Source organism: Leptopilina heterotoma, unplaced genomic scaffold, assembly GCF_015476425.1.
Source record: "Leptopilina heterotoma isolate Lh14 unplaced genomic scaffold, ASM1547642v1 Lhet_83, whole genome shotgun sequence".
Classification (NCBI taxonomy): Eukaryota; Metazoa; Arthropoda; class Insecta; order Hymenoptera; family Figitidae; genus Leptopilina; species Leptopilina heterotoma.
This window is the reverse complement of record NW_025111188.1, coordinates 757,840-776,818: the sequence shown is the minus strand read 5'-3', so window position 1 is coordinate 776,818 and position 18,979 is coordinate 757,840. Positions and strand designations below refer to the sequence as shown.

The window sequence follows — 18,979 nt, the reverse complement described above, 5'->3', positions numbered from 1 at the left end:
TCTCTTCTTTCCATTACTTTTTTCCAATCCTTTTTTCTATTTCTTTTCACCCTTTTTCTTTTTACCTTTACCAGTTTTACCAGTTCCATTTTTACGTATTACGAATTTCATTTGAAAACGGCCATTTTTCACTGCCATGAAATATTGTCGCTGTCTTCAATTTTTTTTTTGGTTTTTAAGTGGCAAAATTTTTTGAAAGATGTCAGACGCGGCTCGTTTTTCCTCCATTCTGCGAAATTTGCCTTTACATTTTCGAGGGGTGAGAATTGCGTTAAAACTCTTTTATAAACGAAACTTATACCGCTTGCGGGTTGACTTGATCGACGCACACGCGGAAAAACGATGAGACGAGACGTCAAGTGACAAACGAGAGACACATGTGGCATATCTTCTTTCGTGTTTATAAACGCGTTACGTTGTTAATACCGTGTCTCGAGTGAGAGAGCGAGAGAGAAAAACATTCGACCTCTTTTATCTTCTCGAGACTCATACACGAGATGAGCCCACGAAGATAATGCAGCAATGCGCGCAATGAACGAGTTTCAAATGCGCGCTTTAATATTGTAATTGAAATACAGTAAACAATCAGATGTTTTCTTCGTTTCTTAGCAAAATTAGAAGAATTGGTTTTTTTGCCCCCACTAGGTCACTAGAGTAACTTTGCTGATAAAAATTTAATAAATATTTTCGGTAGCTGGGATCGAACCCTAAAAATCGTTAGGAGCGCGCTGAGCAGATAAAATACCACGCAGCCACGGTGACTCTTTGATCAATTTTAACTTTTACTTTCTTTTTTATATTTTTCTATTTTTTTATTTCTATATCAGTATTTCTAAATTTTAATTTCTTTATTTAATGATCCTAAAGTTCTAAACGTTCAAATGAACGAAATTTATTTTCTTCTTCTTCAAATTAAATTTTTATTATAATATTTTTTGTGTCACTATGAATAAAATTAATTATAAAGATTCTGAATATAAAATTTATGTTTTTAATTTTTATTGCAATAAGTAATTTATGAAAATATTTTTAATAAAAAGTATTTCGTTCATTTGAACGTTGAAAACTTGTGAATCGTTCTATTTACTATATTTTTAGAGCACTGAAAACATTTATATTTTCGATTTACAGAGGAATAAAAATTTGCAAGAGTCAATATAATAATTAATAATCATTTTGGGATTTTTCAAAATTGTTATCCCCCTACGTTCGAAGTTTTTGAAAACGAAAAATATTTATAACAATTCGATAAAGTTGCTGTCATTGACTGATGAATGTGTAAATATTTATAAATACAAAAATTTTACAACATCATTATTATCGATTGTTTTGTAAATATTTTGAGTAGTGTCACCGAGTTATACAATATTTATATAACAGTTATTGCCGCGCGTTTAGAATGAAGGAATTTGCAGGTGTTGCAAAGAAAAATGCGCTTTAACGAATTTTGTAAATTATTCTTTTTGTCTTTCTTTATTCTTGTTTTTTAATTTTTATGTTTTCGTACTTTTGTGTTTTTGTATTTTTCTATTTTTTTGCTTTCTTTACTTTGGTATTTTTTTATTTTTCTATTATACTTTTATTTTTTGTATTATTTTATTTTTTTATTATACAGACTTCGAACTCGATAATTAATTTTAAAAAAGTAGCAAAAAGTTGCTTCTAAACTAAAAAAAAAAATGGTAAAAAAGTAGCTATTGAAAAATTAAATTTGACGACCAAAAAACTCGTTTTAGAAACTTCAACAAAACTGTCAAAAATTCCATTCTAAATTTTATTTTCCTGACTTTTTCCTAATTTTCATAGAAAAATATTTACTTCTTTCTTATCCTGCTAATAAATTGAATTCCTGCAACAAATTTTATTATTCATGAAAGAATTTGAATATTTGTAAAAATAATTTAATTCTTGGGAAGAATTTTATAAAAATTTTTAAATAATTGATTTTTTTCGACTAATTTTATGGAAATTGTAATTTAAATAATTGAATTTCTGAGAAATTTTTATTATTTTTGAAAAGAATTGCATTTTTACAAAGATTATTACAAAAAATTTTTTAAATAATTGAATTCTGTTTGGAAATTTTATGAAAATATTAAGTAGTTATTGAAAATCATAAAAATTGCAAAGAGTTTTTAAAAATAATTAAATTACCTCAAAATAATTGATTTTTTGAGAATAATTTTGTTATTTATCTTTAATAATAGAATTCTTTTGAAGAATTATTTATGTAAAGAATTGAATTCTTCGGAAAAATTTTATTAAAAACCATAAAAAAATAATTGAATTATTTCAAAAAAATTTAATTACAATTGTAGGTATTTAAAATAATTGATTATTTTCTAACAATTTTATTCAAATATTTGAAAATAATTAAATTCCTGTGAAAATTTTTTATATTTTTGTAAATAATTGAATTCTTTTAAAGAATTTTAAAAACACATTTTTTTAAATAAATGATTTTTTTGAGGAATAGAAATTAAATTTTTAAGAATAATTACATTTTTTGAGCAATTCCTGTAAAATTGTATTAAAAATAATTGAAATCCTGCGATGAATTTTATTGTTTATGAAAATAGGTGAATAGTTGTTAAGAATTTATTTTTTATTAATTAATTTAAAATAGTATTAAAAATAATTGAAATTCTTCGATGATTTTTATTATTTATGAAAATAATTGAATTTTTGCTTAGAATTTTATCAAAAATTTTTTTTTAAAAATTGAATTTTTATGAAAAATGATTATTATTAGTGAAAGTATTTGAATAATTATATTATTGTGAAGAATTGTATAAAATTTTTTAAAATGCTATTCTAAATTAATTGAATTCCTGTAGAAATTTTATTATTTATTTTTATTATTAAATAATTTAATTTTGAATGAATTTTATCAATTTTTTTTAAAAATAATTGAATTTTTTTGAAAAGTCTTTTATACTTTTGCATTTTTGTACTTTTGTATTTTTCTGCCTCTTCATTTTTCTATATTTTTGTATTTTTCCACTTTTGCACTTTTTAATTTTTCTGACTTTTTATTTTTGTATATTTTTGTATTTTTCTATTTTTGTACTTTTGCACTTTTCCAATTTTGTACTTTTCAAATTTTTCTGCCATTTTATTTTTGTACATTTTTGTATTTTTCCATTTTTGTACTTTTGCACTTTTGTATTTTTGCACTTTTGTATTTTTGCATTTTTGCATTTTTGTACTTTTCTACCTCTCGCATTTTTCTATTTTCAGTATTTCAATAATATCACCGAAAAATGTTATACTTTAACTGCTGAAAAATTCAATTTTCCATCTCTCGTGTCTACAATGCGCCAATAAAGAAAAATTGCACTTTAATAATATTAGAAAGTTCGTCGTCAGTCGAATTAAACATGCTTTAAAATGTTCGGAGCAATAAAAAATGAGTTGTTAAAAACAGAAGTACATGATATAATGTGTTCTGTAATTGACAAAGTACCTTGGTTTAATTAGACACGCGATGTTATCGGTCTAGTTATCTAATTTAGATATATAGTTGAGATTAGAAGTAGGGAAATCTTTTCAATTATTTATACAAGCAGTAGCTTTGTTTGTCGTATATTAAATTATATTGCGTCATTTTAAATATTTAAAAAAGGAAGAATAATCATTTAAGGAAACTTTCGTGCGCTGTATAAAACGTAACTTCGCAGTAAAATGTTGTTCACAGTGACAGGGACATGATTATCGAGAGCTGAGTTTACGATTAACTTTTTGATACTTTAATTTACTTGTCGATTTGGTAAGAGTATATCATTTTTTTTTTTTTTTTTGAAACTTTTCGTTTGCTTATTTTTCTTATTTGGATGATTCTACTTCCTTTTTTTGTCATCTAAATTCATTTTTAGATATTTTATTATTATTTTATTTTTTTTTTATTTTTAGATGTCAAAAAAGGAAGTAGAATCATCCAAATAAGAAAAATAAGCAAACGAAAAGTTTTAACAACAAAAAATAGAATTACAAGTGCGCAAAACAAAATTTGTATTGTCGCAAAAAATTGCGTCTAATTCTTCGCGAAATTGAGGTGAATTATTCACCTCAATTTCGCGAAGAATTAGAAGCAATTTTTTACGGTTAATTCTCGCCCTATTTGAAAAGACATCAGAGAGAGAGAGAGAGAACTCTCTTGGAATTGGCCTATAAAAACGAACATCCGGATGTCGAGCGACTTCTTCTCTCGCGTTTAAACGACATTACCGGGAGATTTGTAAAGGCAAACATTGCCACGGTCGTTTATTAGATTATAGTGAAGAGTGAGTGAGAGAGAATGGTAGCACCGCGAAAGTTGTAAATTCACAATTCTTTATAATCTTTGGTAAACCACCAAGTCTTCAATTTTTTTTTTTTTTTTTTTTTCGTCTCCCTCCCCCCTTTTTTGGCACGCAGAATATAAAGGGGTTCCTCCATTCGCGGGGCCACCTTATATTGCCTTTAGGGAACCAGCAGTAAATCTCGCTGACAAACAATCATAATTTTCGAAGAGCTAACACAAAAACAAGAGAGTCTTTAAAGAGAGCCGATGCCAAGCTACATGAAATGCAGCCGCCTCCGCGCCTCCAATTGTTTCAAGATTTTCTTCCCTCTCTCCCCCCGCCTGCCAACCCCCTTTTTGAGTCCCACGGCCATTTTAGTTTTACTACCCTGTTGTTTCTCTACTTCTCTTAATAATTCTCTATTTTTCTCTCTCTCTCTGTTTCGCTTTCGTATAAGTGCCTGAAATATATATTCTATATTCTCGCTAGTAATTTTTGTCTTATTTAATTTATTACCTACTTGCGACATTTTTTTTTTTTTTTTTTGTAAAATTATACACGAGTTTTTAGTTAAATTAAATTAATGATTAATCTATTTATTGGTTCTTATTATTTAGTTATTTAATTACAATTACAGTTACAGTACATTACAATTACAGTAGTTATTAATTATTGTAACTATTGTAAAGGGAATAATTAAGTTAATAATTAAAATATTTATTGATAATTATTATTTACTTATTTAATTACAATAAATCAGTAATTATTAATTATTGTAAATATTGTAAATTAAATAATTAAATTAAATCACCTTCCATTTTAGGTACCCTAGCATTGTTCTGACAATTATTATTTAATTATAATCTATGTTCTTAGATATAAAAGTATAAAAATTCAGATTTTCAAATAATTTTCTTTGAAACCTTTTCAAAATTCAACTATTTTTTAAAAATTCAGGCTCTAAATAATAAATATTTAATATTTAATTAAATAATAGAATAATATTTAATAATAGAAGCATTAGCTTCTAATATTCACTTATTATCTCAAATTTGAACTGAAATTCATTTTTATGAAATGAAAATCAATTTTTATTGGAAAACTCTACGAGAATTCAATTAGATAAAAAAAAAAATTATTTAATAATTGTTTGTTTCTTCAAATCGAAATCTCAAAGAATTTTATCAATAAATTTTTTTAAATAATTGAAATCTTTTAACAAATTTTAACACAATTTTTAAGAATTTCGGAATTTCGAGGAATTCGATTACAATTTTATTAAAAATAATTGAAATTCTACGATGAGTTTTGTTATCTATGAAAAGAATTGAATTTTTGCGAAGAATTTTATGGAAATTTTTGAAAATCTTAATTAAATTCTCTTGAAGAATTTCTTTGAATTTTTTTTTAATAATGAAGTTTCTTTAATAATTTTAATTGAAAATTTTGAAAGTAATTGAATTTTATGAACAATTTCTTTCAAGTTTTTCAAATAATCGTGTTTCTTAATAATTGAAATTAAATTAATTAAACATTTAATTATTGATTTTTATTATAATTTTTAGAAAATAATAAAATTTTTCTAAAAAGTTTATTACAATTTTCTGATATAATTTAATTTATTCAAGGAATTTTTTTAAAATGATAGAAAATAATTAAATTTTGTCAAAGAATAGATACTATTAAAGGTTTTTGACAATAATTGAAGTCTTCCAAAAAATTTCTTTAATTTATTGAATATAATCGATTTTGTTAATAATTGTAATTAATAATTTTACTATTAAAATTTTATTCGAATTATTAATAGAAAATTAAACTCTTTAAAAAAATTTTATTTTATAATTTTTGTAAATAATTACATTCTTTTGAAGAATTTCTTTAAGTCTTTTTTTTTAAATAAAGTACTTTTTTGAATATTTTAACTAAAAATTTTGAAAATAATTGAATTGAACGAATTTTTTTTCGATTTTTAAATCAATCGTGTGTCCTGATAATTATAATTAAATATTTGATTTTTCAAGTTTATTAAAATTTTATTGAAAATAACTGATTTCCTGAGAAGAATTTTATTCTTTAAAAAAAAATAATTTAATTCTTGTCATGAATTTTACTACTTTTAAAAATAATTGAATTATTTCGCAGGATATATTAAAAATTTAAAAATAATTCGATTCTTTCAAAAAAATGTTATTACAAATAAACAAATATTGAATTGTTTTGAAGGATTTATTAAAATTTTAGAAAATAATTGACTTTTTTCTCAAAATATTAAAAATTACAAAATATTGAATTCTTTCATGAAATTTTATTAAAATTGAAAAAGAGTTGAATTTTTGTAAAGAATTTTACTATTCATAAAAATAATTGAATTCTTTCGTGAAATTTTATTGAAAATAATTTAATTTTTGCAAATATTTTACTATTTAAAAATAATTGAACTGTTTGGAAGCATTTATTAAAATTTCAGAAAATAATTAAATTCTTTCGTAAAATTTTATTGAAAATAATTTAATTTTTGCAAATATTTTACTATTTAAAAATAATTGAATTGTTTGGAAGCATTTATTAAAATTTCAGAAAATAATTGAATTCTTTCGTAAAATTTTATTAAAAATAATTGAATTTTACTATTAAAAAAAATAATTGAATTATTTGGAAGGATTTATTAAAATTTTAGAAAATAATTGAATTCTTTCTTAAAATTCTATTGAAAATAATTTAATTTTTGCAAAGATTTTACTATTTAAAAAAAAATAATTGAATTCTTCCCAAGAATGTTAATTAATAATTAATAATTACTAATTACTAATTATTGTAAACCATAGCATTTTGAAAATCATCGAGTGAGAATAGTTGTAAAGTAATTTTTTTTCAATATTCTCACATGTTTTCCAGATGTTGTCATTTTTCGTGAGAAACTCGAGTTAAGGGATATATTCGTCTCTTCTGAGACTTGTTTCTCTTTTCTTGAATGGAAGAAAATATCGAGTTATTTTGGAAGAAATTTTTGCTCCTCTCAGAAAAAGGTTAATTAAAACTTGAAAAAAAATTTCTCGATTTAATCTATTTTCTTGATTATAATGAGACAATTTTGTTGTTTCGAATAAAAATTCCAGATTCATTTCATTATAGTTTTTTCATTCTATTTATACAAATACATTTCATTACCAGACAGAACCAGACTTTTTTTTTGTTTTACATAAATTTTATTAATTTCATTAATTTCATTAATTTCATTAATTTTATTTAAACCAAATATTTGGCAAATGTTATTTTCTTCAAATGAACGTTTTATTTTTGTCGAATAAATTTTTGATTTAAAACAAATAAATAATCTACTTGACTCTGAGACAAATTTATTTAACTTTCTTTTTTTTTTATTTATAATACATAAAAAAAATAAATAAAAATATTCAATTGAAAACTTTGGTTGGAAAGGTTAAAGAAAAAATTCAAAAGTTAAACAAACTAAAGAACTTTATAAGCAGTGAATTTGGTGGATTCAACAAAAATTTTAACAGTTAAAACTAAATATTTTTCCCCAAAAAATAAAAAAAAAAAAAAAATGAAAAGAGAAAAAGATTTTTAAAGAAACTGTTTAAAGAACAAAAAAAGTGTGTCATATACTTGCAGATGAGAAACATGTACATATGAATAGCGTGTTGTGTACAAAAATCGTAAAATTGAGGCATTGACTTTCTTGAATTTTGATTCTTTTGCGGATTAATTAAATGAATCGAATATTGCGTATATAGTTTTGATCGCCACGGCCATAAACCTTTTCTACGAAGTCAAGAGAATCCGAGGAACGCATATAAAGCGTGACTCGGTTTTATAACTCGTATGGATCTCTCTCTCTTTCTCTCTCTCTCACGAGAGCGCATTTTCTCTCTTTCTCTCTTGCTTTCAAACTTTTAGAATAAGACGAAAAGAAGAAATCCTCGTTTTATGGCCCGTCTAGCTCTAACACAAAAGTCTTCTTATTATACTATATGGAGAAAAACAATTAAAGACCAAGTAGCTATATATGTTGGCAGAAGAGCTCTTAAGAAATTTTTATACTTTTTAAGGAAACACGAAATCACTTCTCTTCTCGAACCAAAAAAAAAGGAAAAAAAAATTCATACGTTTTCTATATTTATGTCAGAATCTCGTAAAATTATATAGATGCTTATTTTTCTTTATGTGATTTTTTTATGACTTTTCCTTTACTATTCTCAATGGTAATAAATGAAACGTTATGGAACGTATTTACATTTTCTTGCGTTGAAATATATGTATCTAATATATTCGTTACTGTCTTTTAATTTATCGAATTATTTAAAAAAACATTAATAATAAATTACTTAATTTTAAAATCAAGAGTTGGATAATTTATCGCCTTTGTCAAGGTTTGACTCATTTCGAAGAGGATTTTTTATTTTTTCGGGGAAAATGGAAAAATTTTCTAGAAAGCCCTACAGTGAAACTTGTCGGAATGCAACTCGATTTTTAAAATTTTATTCGAGTAAACAAATCCTTTAAAAAATTGTTTTATAATTTGTAATATTTTTACAATATTCTGAAACTGGAAAATAATTCTTCTTGCGGACATTTTTGAATTAGAAAAAAACTTTTTTAATAGAGTTTCATTTCGACAGGTTCGACTGTGGTGGAAATAAATTCTCAACAAGTTTAAAAATTTTTTTTTTGAGTATAACTAAAAATGAAATCAAATTTTAACAGCCAAACGCTGTATACTCAACTTCAAATTACTTTTCAAAATAAACTTCAAATAAAAATTATTTGACTCAATATTTAATTGATAATATTCTAGTAATCGATTAATAATGAAATAAACTTTTGCACGACGCTTTAAAAATTATTTTCGAAAGTTTCAAAATTATTTTTGAAATTTACCTTTTTATTTACATTTTTTCTATTTTTAAACCGCAATTAAAAAATATTTGAAAATATTTCGATCATTTGAATAGTTCGGAAATTTTTCGAATATGTAAAATATATATTTTCCAAATACGTAATTTAAATATAATACTATTGACTAAACAACACTTGAGAAATGTTACATTATATTTTTTTCCTAATTTACGATTTCAAGAGCGATTTTCAAGAATTTTGTGTTTTTGAAATTAGATATAACCATTAAAAAGAAAAAATCTTTCAGTCAGACATTGACATGTTTTCTATTTCGAGAAATTTTTTTCTTGTTGAAAGAATTTACTTTAATTTTTTTCTCAAGTCTAGTTCTCGGATGACGGAAACTTTTACTACTTTACCACGTGTTAACCATTTTATGACATCATTGCGCATGAATAAATAGTCAAGATTTTGGAGCACAGTATATTTTATATTATATATATTTTTTCCAAATTCATTATAAATTTCCGTATTAATAAAAAAAAAATTTAATATGAATATTTATAATTATATACGGAATTCTCTTAAAAAATATTTTTTGAATTAATAGTATCAGTGTAGAATCCACTTTTCTAGAAAACATCTTTTTATTCGAACGAAAAAAAATTTTTTTATGGTTTTTAAATCAAATTCGTATCGAAGTCGTGTTTTTTTTCTTGAGCTCAAGAGTCAGTTTTTAGAAATCTAAGCAAGCATTCAAGCATTTTGAAAATATTTTTTAATTTATTGAATTCCACGCAGAAATTTTCCCTGTTTGCTCTTTTTTTGAAAATACAGTCGAACCTCTCTTTTTTATTTAAAAACTTTGTGTCACCGTTCAAAATGTGTATAAAGTAGCAAATAGTTGATACAAATATTTGGATTTAATTATAATTTAATGTAAATTTTGCTATAATTCGTTAATCAGTTTGGGATCAATTTGGCGCGAAAAAAGCAAAGTCTAGAAAACTTTTATACGTCTCAAAATCAAAATGATAAAAAAAAAACTAGATGAAAACTAGTCAGAAACTAGTTTAGAACCAGATTTAGTCAAATTTAGGACTTGAAATCATAATCTAAGGTTTGAAATTCAGTCAAAAATGCTTCTAATTTAAAAGTTCTTTGGACAATCGTTCTCAACCATTTCTGCCTCTAATTTTTATTATTATAAAAGAAAAATTTAATCGAGTTATTGTCTAGTTTCATTTCCTTTTCGGTTACACTAAGAAAAAAGGTTATTTGATTCAAATAACCGATTGTCTTCTATCAAATAAATATTTACTTGAATCAAATAATTTTTTACTCAATTCAATTGCGTATTTTCTTCAAAAACTGAAATTTTTGATTCAAGTGAAATTTATTTGACTCAAGTAAATATTTAGACTTTGGAAATTTTTGTTTGATTCAAGTGAATATTTATTTGACTCAAGTAAATATTAAGACTTTCGAAGTAATTATTTGATTCAATTAAATATTTAGACTTCCGAAATATTTATTTGATTCAAGTAAATATTTGGCCTTCCGAAATATTTATTTGATTCCAGTAAATATTTATTTGACTCAAGTAGATATTTATTTAATTAAAGTAAATATTTAAACTTGGGAAATAATTATTTGACTCAAGTAAATATTAAGACTTCCGAATTATTTACTTGATTCAAGTAAATATTTAGACTTCCGAAATATTTATTTGATTCAAGTAGATATTTATTTGATTAAAGTAAATATTTAAATTTTGGAAATATTTATTTGATTAAAGTAAATATTTAAACTTTGGAAATATTTATTTGATTCAAGTAAATATTTTAGTCTTCCAAAATATTCATTTGATTCGAATAAACATATATTTGACTCAGGTAGATATTTATTTGACTCAAGTAAATATTTAGACTTCCGAAATATTCATTTGATTCAAGTAAACATTTATTTGATTCAAGTAAATATTTGGACTTCCGAAATATTCATTTGATTCAAGTAAAAAATTTATTTGATTCAAGTAAAAAATTTATTTGATTCAAGTAAACATTTATTTGATTCAAGTAAATATTTAGACTCCTAAAATATTTATTTGATTCAAGAAAACTTTTATTTGATAATAGAAAACTAATCGGTTATTTGAACCAAATAAAAACTTTTTCCAGTGTAAGGGCAAAGTTTTCCACTGGGTACAACAAAGTTGAAAGAAAAAAAAGTGAAGAGAACTTTTTATCTCCCTCATGTCTTCAATGAAGTTATAAATTAATCAGGGCAATCACTATTCTCAAAAAAAAAATATCGTTTCTAAGGACTCTGCGCGTATATCCAATAATTCCTCGAAACTGAGCCAACTCTCGCGATGAAAGTATACATCAATGTTGATGAAATCAGAAATCTTGTATGCTTGCTTTAAGGAAACTTGTCATTTCTCAGAAAGTAAACTTTTAAATCGTAAAGCGCGCGACACATCTTTTTCGCACCAACTCAAGGTAAAATTAATTCAAAAAAAAAGTTTCAAAAAGAAATTAAACTACTATCAACCACACGGGAATAATCACGTACCTCGCGGGAATCCCGGTTTCTTCCACGTGGTAGTAGCACTGCACCATAGTTTCTTCCTTTGAAAAATTCACTTTTTTTTTTACTTCACCACCTTTTCACGCTAAATCTCTCTTGTTATTTCAATTCAATCAATCTTGATCAAAACTTGAATTATTCAACTTTTTTTCTTTTTTAAAAAAAACTGCTGTTTCACCAATAAAAATTTCACCTCTTTTCTTTTAAGAGCACAAAATAGGTTCGAAAAATTAACACTTTTCCAATTGAGGGGGTTTTGGGGGTCCATCAAGTTTTCCACAAAACCGGAAACTGAGATCTTAAAAACTCACAGCCTGAAAATATTTTTCTTTTTTTGAAAAATCACACACGTACATATATTATAATTTTTTTTTGATTAATCCGACTTCCTTGACCGGAAGTGATTCGCGTTATCCGGTACCGGTAAAGCAATTCTCAATTCGACTTCCGAAGTGAAATTTCGACAAGCACAACGACGACTCTCACCTCGATGGACGAGCGACGAAAGCCGAATTGTCCCGGCGGCGCAACTTGCGCGTGATCGAGGGGGTGACGATTCACGGGCACTTTGGTAGCCAAGAGATCGCGAGTGGGACGGCGGCACTTAAGGGGCGTGGGTGGGGAGAGGAGGAGGGTACCAAAATTCGAGTGGGGGTAAAAGGAGTGGGGGGTCCGGACTGCCTTTGACAACATATAATTCTTTCCTTTTTTTTAATTCAGTTTTCCTGAAAGTATCAAATTTAAGCAAAGGTGGATCAAATTTTGATACCCTAACAGTTTGGAACTTTGGGTTAATTTTTTATTTGTTGCACATTTTTGATTTTTGTTGCAATTTACTAGAAAGTTTGCTACATGATAAGAAATACGTTTTTTTATGAAAGAAATCTGAACGAAAGTTAGTCTAATGTAATTTTGTATTTTAAATTTTTAACCTTTGGAGGGCCGGTAAATTTGCATAAATTTTACTAGTTAAAAATGTAAATGTAGTTTATTAGTTTTCTATTAAAAAAAATCTGTAAATAAGAAGTCGATTCGATAAAAAGATTCGTTAAAATAACTGCTGGGCACTATAGCGCCCAGCCCGGTCCTCTAAAGGTTAACAGAATTTAATGACATTGATACTTTTGAGAAAAGTTTGTTTTCTCTAATAACTAAATTGATACTAGTGTATCAATTTGGGGCACCAAAACGTGGACCAAATAAAAAAAGTGATCTAAATTTTTGGGTCAAAAAACTGAATTCGAATACTTCAAAACTGAATTATAAACAATCTAGGTTCCGAATGGTTCACTCTTTTCCCAAAAATGTCAAATACTAAAGTTTATCAAATACTAAAATTTAGATCACTTTTTTATTTGATCCACATTTTGGTATCAAATTGGTAGTTTAGTATCAATTTGATACTTTTGAGAAAAGTGTGAAATGTTCGGAACCTGAATTGTTTGTTTAAGTTTTTAACCAGTATTTAATATCAAAAAATTGAATAATAATAATATTCAGTAGCCACAGTTTTTTAAGGACATAAAATTGAGACAAAAAAAAGAATCAAAAGTGTTGCCTTGAGGCAACACTTTTGATTCTTTTTTTTGTCTCAATTTCATCTCCTTAAAGAGATCTCATCTTGTCGGAAATTTTTCGGAAAAAAATTGATGTAAAACAATTGCAAATTTACACTAAAAGTGTGTGTGATTTTTCATTGAAGAGAGCACACGCGTTTTGGCAACTCGCGCAATAAAGCAAGTGCGCGTGGCTCGAGTGGCGCGAGATGACTGGAAATATTCCCCTCCATCGATGATTACAGGATTTTCGAGAGGGAGGGTTTTATTCCCCCACTCTGAATGGGGCACCCCTCCCGCGGTCACCCCACCACAATTCAATTGGGGGATTTAACAGGGTATCCCCGCTCCGCCCCCTTTTGAGGAACTTGGCTCTTTCTCTTCTATCTTGCTCCCACCCTTTTCTCATCATCTCACTCGCTCTCATTTGGAAGATGAATCCGTCTCGTACTGTTATTGGCGAGGTTGGAGCACCGCCTTGGTTGTTTTTACCCCCTTTTTGTAAAATACAAGAGACCGAAACAGTCGTCGAGAGAGAACGAAAAAGAAAATAAGAAAGAGAGAGAGAGAACGAAAAATAAAAATAAGAGAGAACGAAACAGAAAAAAAAGCGAAACAGAAAAAATAGAGCGAAACAGAAAACTAGAGAACCTAACAGAAAACTAGAGAACGAAACAGAAAACTAAAGAACGAAAAAGAAAACAAGAAAGAGAGAGAAAAAAAACAAGAAAGAGAGAGAAGGAAAACAAGAAAGAGAGAGAAGGAAAACAAGAAAGAGAGAGAAAGAAAACAAAAAAGAGAGAGAAAGAAGACAAGAAAGAGAGAGAAAGAAAACAAGAGAGAGAGAGAGAGAGAGATTTTACTATGAGATCCACGTGCTTCGATGGTTGTGAATTTTTTTTTCCTCTCTCCAATAAAAATGGGGTCGGTGTGTATTGATACAAAGGGGGAGGGGGCGACTATAGTCACCCTAACAAGAATGAGAATTACACGTCCACTGAGAATTGAAAACGGGGGTGGCTTATTTCTGCCCACTGTACAAGCGTAGTTCTCTCTACCCCTTTTTTAAACAGAGTTGACCACTCCCATTTTTTTTCCTCGTGGGCAATAATATTGAAAGGATGCTCCTCTCTCTCTCTCTCTCTCTCTCTCTCTCTCTCTCTTTCTCTCTTTGATGATTGGAATGCATGTAGATTTGAATTTTAAGATAGGGCGCAAGTGTTCGTGCAGTAAATTCCATTTTTTATTTTGGCGGGAAAGATTGCTCATTTGAATTTTGTGACGCGGCAGATGGGATTTGATGTAAACTTGGGGTGTGACGTGTTTATTATTATATATTGCGAGAATCCGGTTTTGGTAACTTAACTATCATAAAATTATGAATTAAAAATTATTTCATGAATCATTTTTACAATTTTCATATAAATACTAGATTGATCAAAGAATTTTAGTTAAAAATACTAAAAAACAAAAATTGAATTTTGGAAAAATTAGAAATTATTCCAGAAATTCAATTTTTATTCAAAAGTAATAAAATTTTTTCGCAGAAATTCAATTATATTTAGTAAAATTAAAAAAAAATTCTATAGTCATTTCAATTATATCTTTAAAAATAATAAAATTCTTTTCCAAAATTCAATTATGTTCAAAAAATTTTTTTAAATTCTCGTCAAAATTTCAATTATCTTTATAAATATAATATATTATACAATTCTTCTTTAAAATTCAATTATTTTTAAAAACTTGAATAAAATTCTTGGTAAAATTTCACAGGAATTGAATAATTTACAAAATTTTTTAAAAATTTCTTCGAAATAAATCAATTATTTTCATAAATAATAAACTATTTTACAGAGATTCAATTATTATGACAAATAAAAAAATTCTTTTGAGGAATTCAATTATTTTCAATTTTTCATTAAAAAATAATAAAATTCTTCGCAGAAATTCAATTAGATTCAAAAATTTAAAACTTTCTCGACAAAATTTCAATTATTTCTATAAATAGCAAAATTCTTCTTCAAAATTCAATTATTTTCAAAAATTTAAATAAAATTTTGCAGAATTTCAATTATTTCTGGAAAAATATATAATTATTCTTAAAAGTTATATTAAAATTCATGCGGAAAAATTCAATTATCTCGATAAATATGAAATTTTTTTTTGCAATAAATTCAAATTCAATTATTTTTAGAAATAATAAAATTCTTCACCGAAATTCAATTAATTTTTATAAACTTGAATAAAATTTGTTGGAAGAATTAAATTATTTTCAAAAGTAATAAAATTTTTCGCAGAAATTCAATTATGTTGAAAAATTAAAAAAAAAAATTCTTGTCAAACTTTCAATTATCTTTATAAATAATAAAATTCTTCGCAGAAATTCAATTATTTTAAAAATTCTCGTTAGAATTTCAATTATTGTTATAATTAATAAAATTCTTCTTCAAAATTCAATTATTTTTAAAAACTTGAATATTCTTGTTAAAAATTCATAGGAATTCAATAATTTATGAAATATTTAATAAATTTCTTTGCAATAATTCAATTATTTTCATAAATAATAAAATTTTCACATGAGTTCAATTATTTAATATACAAAATTTCATGAAATTTTTCGAAAAATATCAATTATTTAAAAAGATTTTTTTTAAATTCGTCTCAATAATTCAATTATTTAAAAAAAATTTAACAAAGTTCTTTTCAAGAATTCAATTATTTTTATAAATAAAATAAAATTCTTCACCGAAATTCAATTATTTTAGAAAAATTTTAATAACATTTTTGGAGAAAATTTTTAACTATTTTCATAAATATTAAAACTCGCATCGCAAGATTTTAATTAATTTTTGATACAATATTTTAATGAAATTCCTCGAGAAATGTAATTATTCTTAAAAATTTCATTAAAATTTGTCAAAATAATTGAATTATTGAAAAATTTGTTGATAAAATTCTTTATGAGAATTCAATTTTAACAAACATTCAATTATTCAATAAATTATTTATTTTTTAATTTAAAGAAATTGAATTCTTCTAGAATTTTATAATAAAAATTGATTCAAAAATGAAGGTACCGAATAATCGATTTATTATTTACGAAAATAATTGATAATTATTGCAATGAATTTGATTATAATTTTTTCAAATAATTGAATTTTTTTGAGAAAATTTACTACTTTTAAAAATAATTAATTCTTGCGAAAGATTTTATTAGGATTTTTGTAAATAATAAAATTTTTTTTTGAAAAATTTCATTCATCGCCTTCTTTATGTTTTGTAATAATATTCTTATAAATTGTTGAATTTCATAAAGATTTGAATTTGAAATTTTTTAAGAATCTTAATTCCTATGGAATAATTATAATGATTAAATATTTATATAAAAAAGAAATTATTTATGTTTGAGAATAATTTTACAATTAATGAAATTTGTAAATAAATGTAATAAAAACATTTTTTTGAGTTTCTAATAATTTTTAGAGTGAATCAGAATATTTTTTAGGGTCAGGGAAAAAGTGAGAATTTTGTCTGGAAGTCAGGGAAAAGTCAAGGAAAAATAAAATTAAATATTTGTTGCAATCCTATGTATAAGAATATATTCTCATTGTAAGAATATTTCCACTTAATTTAAGTGGGGAATATCCTGGGCTCCTTTTTTATAGAATATATTCTTAAATTAAGAATATTTTTTTTTCAGTGTAGTAAAAAAAAATAAATTTTACTAATAAAGTAGTAAAAATTGCTATTTATTAATTAAATTTACTAATTCAAATTTAGACGGTGGTCCAACCCTGATGTCTATGATTCCCTACTATACTTTACTATCTAAATTTGAATCAATTAAAAATAACTGATTTAGAAGCAAAAAGTCAAAAATTCATTAGTAATACACTGAAAAAAATATTCCTAATTTAAGAATATATACTAGGGTATAAAAAAGGTGCCCAGGATATAAAATGGTTCTGTATAGTTTCTGTCTAGTAATTTTCGTGTTAAATTTAAACCAAAATTGAACCAAAAAAAAAAGAAAAAAATTCTGATAATTTATACTGTTGTGAAAAATTGTGATTTTGCACAACAGTATAAATTATCAGAATTCATATGAATTCTAAGAATTAAAAACTGTATTTAAATTGAAAGTCAGTTAAAAATATTAATTACCATCATCCACCCTTCCCTTGCGCTTAAAAATTAGATTTGGATGATATAATAATTTGTCTTACAAATTAAAATCGCGGAGAAACATATTCTAAGACTACATCATTTTGATAGTTACACATAAATTTCTATTTTTAATACCCGCAGCGTTTTGCATTATTGCGCAGAGCATTGAAATTTATATTCCTCTGTCTACAGGTCTTTTTCTCTCTCTTATTATTATTTTCTCTCGCCGAAGGGTTGAATTCTCATTCGACGCGCACTTCTCGTACCTGGAAACGAAAATATCACATTTTTTAAATTCTCCCCTGCGGCCGGTGGTCTTCCCGAGTTATTTAAGGGTTGCCTTCTTTCGTGATTTTTGACACCATCCTTAATAGCTGTTTCTCCATATAATACGCACAATCCCACGATGAGAAGAAACCCTTTTTTTTCTTCTTTTAAAAAAATAAGGAAAGAGAAAAAAATACTAAAACAGCATTAAATCCGACAAAATCCAATTTATTCTCCAATATTCTCCAATATCTTTGACACAAATCTACCCCGGAAATGTATTTTGTACGATTAATCCCTAAAAAATTGATATCTCCCTCTTTTTTTTTATTAGCCGTACCTTTCACAAAAATTTTCGATTGGAGAAACGCGATACTTTGGTGGAATTGGAAGCTAAAGGGTTCTTTAAGAGAAAAAGGAGAAAAAAAAACGGTAAAGAGCCTCTAATCTGACCTATTTTAGAACCTTAACCCTTTCGCTATTCTAACGGGTTGCAAACGCTTTTTCCCACATTCCAGTTTTTTACTGGAATTATCAAAGAACCCTACAAAAACGGGAGAGTGATGAAGCGAAACGGTATATTACCTGTATATATATATATAGCCCTTGCACACAATATTTCGGTAGGTTTATATAAAGGATTTATTGAAATTAATTTCTACCCCCTTTTAGAAAAAAGAGAAAAACCCCCCGCCGAGAAATGTCTCTTTAGGAATGGTATAAGTCAGTATAGGTTACACAATTGTCTTTTGTTGCCGCAAGCTTTGAGTTGAATTTATGTCCTTTCCTGCGATGGCTAAGAGAGTAATTAAATTCTAATTGCACGGCGGAAATTAATTTTTTTTATTTGTAGTTAAAAAAATATACTCTTTGTTTTTAAAAAAAAAACATTAAAATTTTATTTAGAATATAGTTTACAATAACAGGATTGCAATAAAAATTTAATTTTCTTTTACCCTGATTTTCAGATAAAATTTTGACTTTTTCTCTGACACTAAAGAATATTCTCACTCACGTTAAAAATTATTAGATACTCAAAAAAATGTTCTATTACAATGGCGAATTTCTTCAATTGTAAAATTGAGCGTTCCAATGCAACAAACTCGTTCGACGCTCGAAAAATTTTCGAGCGTCGAACGAGTTGTTGCATTGGAGCCCTTAATTATTCGAAAATATCAATAATTTCTCTTTCTTAAAAGAAATATTTAATTATAATTATTATTTTTCCATAGGAAGTAGGATTTTCAAAATTTCTAA

At 25.6% G+C, this 18,979-nt stretch overlaps 1 protein-coding gene across 6 annotated transcripts in view; it reads right to left on the bottom strand.

Annotated features, from left to right (window-relative positions):
- LOC122511466 overlaps positions 1-13,692 on the bottom strand; it is a 174,397-nt gene extending 160,705 nt beyond the window's left edge. For 5 of the 6 annotated variants that reach the window (XM_043626693.1, XM_043626698.1, XM_043626696.1 and 2 more), the window contains exon 1: positions 11,718-12,312. The gene's annotated coding sequence lies outside the window, so the exon portion shown is untranslated. Of the gene's footprint in view, positions 1-11,717; positions 12,313-13,404 lie in introns of those variants that run through there. The other variant, XM_043626694.1, reaches the window with a different exon arrangement.
- Between the last annotated feature and the right edge of the window lie 5,287 nt (positions 13,693-18,979).